The sequence below is a fragment of the Neophocaena asiaeorientalis genome, unplaced genomic scaffold (genome assembly GCF_003031525.2).
Source record: "Neophocaena asiaeorientalis asiaeorientalis breed wild unplaced genomic scaffold, Neophocaena_asiaeorientalis_V1.1 scaffold100, whole genome shotgun sequence".
In the NCBI taxonomy this organism is placed as follows: domain Eukaryota; kingdom Metazoa; phylum Chordata; class Mammalia; order Artiodactyla; family Phocoenidae; genus Neophocaena; species Neophocaena asiaeorientalis.
In genome coordinates this window covers 3,841,517-3,848,811 of record NW_020173955.1, presented here as the reverse complement: position 1 = coordinate 3,848,811, position 7,295 = coordinate 3,841,517, and positions in this window count along the sequence as shown.

Genomic DNA, 7,295 nt, shown 5'->3' with positions numbered 1-7,295 from the left:
CACATGCCACAACTACTGAAGCCCACATGCCACAACTACTGAAGCCCACATGCCTAGAGGACATGCTCCACAACAAGAGAAGCCACCACAATGAGAAGCCCACGCACCACAACGAAGAGTAGCCCCCGCTCGCCGCAACTAGAGAAAGCCCACATGCAGCAGTGAAGACCCAACACAGCCAAATAAATAAAATAGTTAAAGTTTAAAAAAAAAAGAGAGAGAAGTTGTAGCCCCTTCTGTTAGGGGTAGAAATCTATCCTAGGAAGCTAAGTTTGGGCATAGCCCATCCTGCTGGCAGAAGGGGAGACCTAGTCCTTTCTGGCATGATACGTGGGCAACCTCAGTACTAGCTCCCAAGGTCATTTTGGGATGATCATACTCTTCTATTCATTTTTCAAAGAGTGTTAGTAATAACCTGCTAATGGCCAGTGTAAACAGTACCGTGCTACAACAATCTGCTAGGTAAAGGAAGTACTTAGATTTAATGGAAGACTGTTCAAAGATGGAAAACTTTTATTGAGTACTTGTATTACATTCTGACACATCAGAATATTAAGTTACAGGGAGAAGGCAAAATGGAGATAGCCTATCAATTGGGGCAAAAAGATGAAGATACGATGAGATGAAGAAAGATATAAGAGAGAATAATACTTGAAATAAATTAATTTGACAAATATTTATTGAACACCTGTGCTAAGTTCTGAGGATGAGCAGGTGAGCAAGACAGATATGGCCCCTATTTGTCCTACAGACAAGTAAACAGCCCAGTATATCTTAAAAAGCTAAAATATTAATTTTTAAAGAGTTTTTCCTGAATTACTTGTACTAACATTTTAAAACTCTCAAGGTGAAACTCTATTTACCTGAATGAACCGGAAAAAAAAAGCTGATTGATAAACAGAAGCAATAATAAATTTTAAAGTAGAAATAAATTTTACCTAATCTTTAAAAAAGATTCAGAAAAGTTTTTGAATGTTTATTTTATTCCAGACATATTTTAGGAAAAGACTGTCATACAAAGGCCTATTTAGGGAGAACTTTTAATGTTCAAAAATAAGAATCTTACAAGTGTCCAAGACCCTTCAGGTAACAATAAAGCAACATTTACCAAGCTTTCAAGGAAATGTTATTATCGAATAGAAGGGCATTTTCAAATATGCCAGAACTAAGAATACATACCCCCTTTATGAATAAGCTATTTCAAGACACATTCTAGAGCAAGAGATGATCAAAAGAAAAAATTCAAGCATAGGGAAGTTGCAGCTGGAAGAGACTGGCAATAGTACTGAAAACATTTTGTTTGTAGGGATGAGACTTGATAATTGGTGTAAATACACTTATACCCCCCCCAAAAAAGACAAAAAAATATGAATAGGCAAGCCTCACAGAAAGAAATACAATACAAATGGCTGGTAAAATATGAAAGATGATCACTTTCACCACTGATCAGAAATATGCAAGTTAAAATCACAAAGAAATACCACTTTCCAACCTATTATATTAATTTAAAAGAATTCTTTTTGAATACTAACAGAGGAATCAGTTTGACAGAGGAACCTATTGGCCAAATTTGGGACAATTTTAGCATCAAAAGAACAATGACTGTAATTGATTGAAAAACACTGACTATACAAGAAACCATGAGTCCATAAGATACTCAAAGAAAAAAAAAGTAAGAATAATAAAACAATCAGGCAAGCAAGGAAAATAAATAAAAACTTCTTTGCAGGTGACCATTACACCAAGTTCTTACTCTGAAAGGGACAGGAATATTTTTCATTTGCAATAGTAATTGTATCACAGGGTGACCTAATAGTCCTAGTTGATGAGGAAAAGCACTTCTTTCAAGAAAAATGCCAGCTATGAATGTAGACAAAATTTGAAAATCACAATTTGCAACCCCTAAGGACATAATTAAGTCAAGAATTATCAGTGAATGCTAAAACTACTAGGTAAAAGTTTGATAGAGAGCTGGATATTCACCTGGTGCCAAAAGTATCACCTCACAGATCACCAGCTAGTTCCAAGATGATTGTCACCACATAAACCCAGTGGTCAATCTTAGTATCACCAACAATGGAATAACCAGAGCTTCATTATGTGACTCCTAGTTACACCATTATGTGATGCAGTGTTTAACCTGAATATAACTAAGACATCAGTGTCAACTTCCAATAATAGAAAATATGGGGGTTATTGTTAAATGACAATCAGAAAAATCCAGAAATTAGGACATTCTAGGGGAACAACTATCCTGGTCTTTCCAAGTCAGTGTCATAGGAAAAATAAAAAGCTGGAGGGTTTAAGAGGGAGATAAGGAGGGACAGGAAAAGGAGTGTCTGTTCTAGATTAAAGTACACTTCAGAGACCCAACAACCAAATGCAATCATAGTTCTTGATTGGATTCTAATATGAACAAACTTGCTGCAAAGACATTTTGGGGACAAGTGGGGGAAACTTGGGTGTGTTGATATTATTGTGGTTCTGTAGGGAAGTGTTCTTATTTAGATATGCATATCAGAGCATTTAGGAGTGAGGTGGGGGTGGGGGAATTGGACAGTCAAAAGGTACAAACTTCCAGTTACAGGACAACTAAGTACTAGGGATGTAATGTACAACATGATAAATACAATTAACATTGCTGTATGTTATATATGAAAGTTAAGAAAGTAAACCCTGAGTTCTCATCAAAAGAAAAAAAATTTTTGCTATTTCTTTAAATTTGTATCTATATGAGATGATAGATGGTCACTAAACCTACTGTGATAATCACTTCATGATGTATGTGTTGGGTTGGCCAAAAAGTTCAAGTTTTTCCATAAGATGTTACAGAAAACGAAATTTTTGGCCAACCCAATAAATCAAATCATTATGCTGTACACCTTAAACTTACAGAGTGCTATTTGTCAATTATATCTCAACAAAACTGGAGGAAAAAAATATTAGGAGCGAAATATTTAGGAGTCACAATGTCTATATTTAAAAAAACTTAAATTAAAAAAAAGTGAAACATATGACAAAATGTTAAAGTAATTATTAAATCTAAGTGATAGGTATATGGCTTTATTCTACTACTCTCTCTACTTTTCTGCACATTTATAATTTTCATAATAAGGATAAAAAGCATTTTTAATATCTAGCATTTGTGAAGGTTTAAGGAAATAGACCATGTCATACACATTGTTGGTTAGAGTGTAAATTGGTATAACCTTCTTAGGGGACAATTTGGAATATATAAATTTTATTTTATTTATTTATTTATTTATTTATTATTGAAATATAGTTGATTTACAATGTTGTGTTAGTTTCATGTGTACAGCAAAGTGATTCAGTTATACATATATGTATAAATTAGATTCTTTTTTTAGATTATTTTCTAAATATAAATTTAGAAAATTTCTAAATTGAGTATAGTTCCCTGTGTTGTACAGTAGGTCCTTGCTGTTTAATCTATTTTATATATAGTAATTTGTATCTGCTAATCCCAAACTCCTAATTTACCCCTCCCCCCTTTCCCCTTTGGTAACCATAAGTTTGTTTTCTATGTTTATGAGTCTATTTCTGTTTTGTAAGTTCATTTTTATCATTTTTTATTATTTTAAAAATATTTATTTATTTATTTGGCTGTGCCAAGTCTTACTTACAGCACGCAGGATCTTTAGTTGTGGCATGTGAACTTTTAGTTGCGGCAGGTGGGGATCTAGTTCCCTAACCAGGGATCGAACCCCGGCCCCCTGCATTGAGAGTGCAGAGTCTTAGCCACTGGACCACCAGGAAAGTCCCATTTGTATCATTGTTTTAGATTCTGTGATATGTTTTCGATATCATTTTGTCTTTCTCTGTCTGAAAAATTTTATTTTTAAATATACATACCCTTTGACATAGTAATCCCATCATTAAGAATCTATTAATGACTAGTGATACAAGTGTAGAGGATATATGTATAAGGATGTTTACTATAGCATTATTTATAATATAAACAAATCTGAGACAAATGAACCAGTGAAATGGTTAAATATATTTTGACAAATATTACATATTATTTATGACAAAGAATACCATATTACTGTGAAAAAGTAGGTGTATACTTCCTATATTGGTTTGCTAGTGCTTCCATAAGAAAGTAACACAGACTAGGTAGGAGGCTTAAACAACAAAGATTTATTTTCTCACAGTTCTGGAGGCTAGAAATATGAGACAACATGTCAGCAGGGTTGGTTTCTTCTGAGGCCTCTCTCCTTGGCTTGTAAATGGCAGTCTTCTCCTGTGCTTTCACATGGCCTTTCCTCTGTGCCATCTGTGTCCAAATTTCCTCTTCTTATAAGGACATCAGTCGTACTAGAGTAGGGGCCACACTAATGACCTTATTTAAACTCTCCAAATATAGTCACATTCTTGGGTGCTGGAAAATAGAACTTCAACATATGAAATCTGGGGGACACAATTCAGTCCATAACATTTACTAACATAGAAAGATGCTCATGATTTTTTTGGTTAAAAAAAAAAAGAAGCAGGACAACACGTGCAGTATGACCCCTTTATTTATTTTTCAAAATTAAAAAACAATAAAATCAAAACCTCTGGTACATGTTTATATGCAGTTTGGGTTATATCGAAAACATTCTGGAAGGATAGATACCCAGCTGTTAATAATGGCTCCCTGGGGAGTAAAAATGGAGTTAGGAATGGAAGGGAGGGAGAGATTTCCACTTTTTTTTTTTTTTTTTTTTTTTTTTTTTTTTTTTTAACAAACATGGGTTACATTTGTGATTTTTTTTTGATGTGGACCATTTTTAAAGTCTTTATTGAATTTGTTACAATATTGCTTCTGTTTTATGTTTTGGTTTTTTTGACCATGAGGCATATGGGATCTTAGCACCTCCTGCATTGGGATCAGGGATCGACTGACCAGGGATTGAGCCCACACCCCCTGCATTGGAAGGCAAGTCTTAACCACTGGACCGCCAGGGAAGTCCCATGGGTTACATTTGTAATTGGAAAATTTTAGCTTAAAAAGTACAGCTACAATGTAAACCACCACCCCCCCCACACACAAAGGAAAACATATTCTTCCTTGAAAGAAAGTGTCCTTATTGAAATGGGGGTTGGGGACTGGCATTCAATCCCAGGTAGATTAACAAAGATGGGGAAAATGGGAAGAAACAACTAAAAATGAAGCAAACTACAAATAACAACGTAAAACAGAATTAAAAAGTATTGTTCTGATGTTGACTTTGATAATTACATAAATAAAGGCTTAAAGCTGTCTTTGAAACACTTTAGGATTTCCTTGAACTAGTAGAATTGAAAGCAGAGTTTACCTTTCTTCCAAATTACTGCAGCAGGTAAGAGCAAACAAAGCATTCTATACAGAGAAAAAAGCAAAACAAAAGCATTCTATAAGAGAAAAAGAAAGGAAAGAAGGAAAAGAAATATTTCAAAATTAAATACATAAACAAAGAGAAAAATTAGGAGATAAGAGTTATGGTAATCAATGTAAATAAGAGTTAGATTTATTGAATCCTATGTTCCTGGCGCTGAGCTAAGGACTCTGCCCTGTGCAGGTAACAGAATCAGCCTGCAACTCTTTCTGGCTTTGGGGTTTGAAACGAGGCTGAGCCCTGAAGAGAACTCTATGCAACTAGTAACAAATGTCTTGGTTAGAAACCTTGAGGAAAGGAGACTTTCTGTCTCCCAGTCTGGCAAGATTCCCTAAACTGTTGGGGAGATGGGGAGAGGTGGGAGAAGAATTAGCCCTGTGATGCTTCTGGGCTAAGACCACAAGCCCTTCCAATGAGCCCTAGACAAAACCTAGAGGCAGCAGGGACCCTCGAGGTCCATGTGCCAAGAGAACAGGAAGGTGCTTTTACCAGGGCCCAGGGCCAGATGTACGCAATTTGCCCTAACTCCTCCATCATCGAATACCCTATTCCAGGAAGCCACTATTGACCATCCCAGACCTCAAGTTTAGGCGGCCTGCTTTAGGCCTCCCTAAATGCCCTGACCCCATCTTATCACGGACCATACCATATTTTAATGATCTTTGTATATGCTTGTTCTCCTTCACTAGACTGTGAATTCTCAAAAGCGGGAATTAAGTATCTCCTGTGCCTGACACATAGTAGGCGATTTAGTTCTACAACAGAAGAATATCACTTATATTTGACTGTTTCCTCACTAAACTCTAAACTCCATAAAATTAAAGAATATACATCTGGTTTTATGCACAATTAAATCACTGGAGCCTCACACAGTGCTTGGCACAGATTAGATTATCAATAAATATTTTTGAATGAATAATTCTGTCTTCTCTATGATTCTATCTTCTCTCTATCCAAGAAAAAGCAGCTTCTTGACATTCTTTTCCTTGTAACGACTTAGTGTTTTAAATTGTTTCTGCCCTTTAACGTTTTAAAATTTGTCATCATTTTCCCGTTTTCATCCTCACACTCACATGGAACATGATCTCCACTATTTGAAAGTGTGCGATTTTGATTCAGCCTTATATTTATCCTCCTGTTGCAAACTGCCAGCCTTCCTATCAACCTCCGTTACCTAACTGCTAGAATGCCATGAACCAGGGGCGGTACTTAGAGGTAAACAGTTAGCCTCCAATTTACAAGCTTGCTTCTCTCCGGGGTAACTGCAAAGTCCCACGTTCCTGGGTGTGACCTTTTCACGACATAATCTCCTCAACGAGTGGGTTAATTAGATTATGTATGACTATAACCGATTAAATTAAAAGTGTGGTATAATGGAAGAGTTAAAATAGTATTCGCTAGGCAAGGTTGTGGAGTTTTTAAAAATATATGATATAGGCTTTCATAAGAGAATAAGAGAAACAAGGAAAACATGTTCCAAATTACCTTCCAAGCAGTTAGTCTGGATTGACAGTCCCACTGACAAAGGAGGGGACCAAACGCTCCTTCGCACCGGGGTCGGCAACCGCAGCCGGCGCCTCTGTGGGCGGGGCCACCGGAGCCTCCAGGGACCCAAAGGGAGAGGGGGCGGGGTCAAGGCGGGTCCAGGCCTTCAGGGGCGGGTCCTCAGCGGGCGAGGGGCAGGCTGGGAAGAGGCGCCATATTGGCGTCGGCCGCGCTGTATTGTCATAAATAGAGCCGGTTTTCTGGTGTTTTCACTACTCGGTTGGATGCCTCGGCCATAGTAAGTGAGACAGTGAGCGAGCAAGCGAGCTACAAGCGAGCGGAGGAAAGTGGACAGGAGGAGAAGGGAAGAGCAAGAACAGGACCCCAGAGCGAAAGACTCGCCGGTGAGGGAGGCGCAGGAAGCGATGA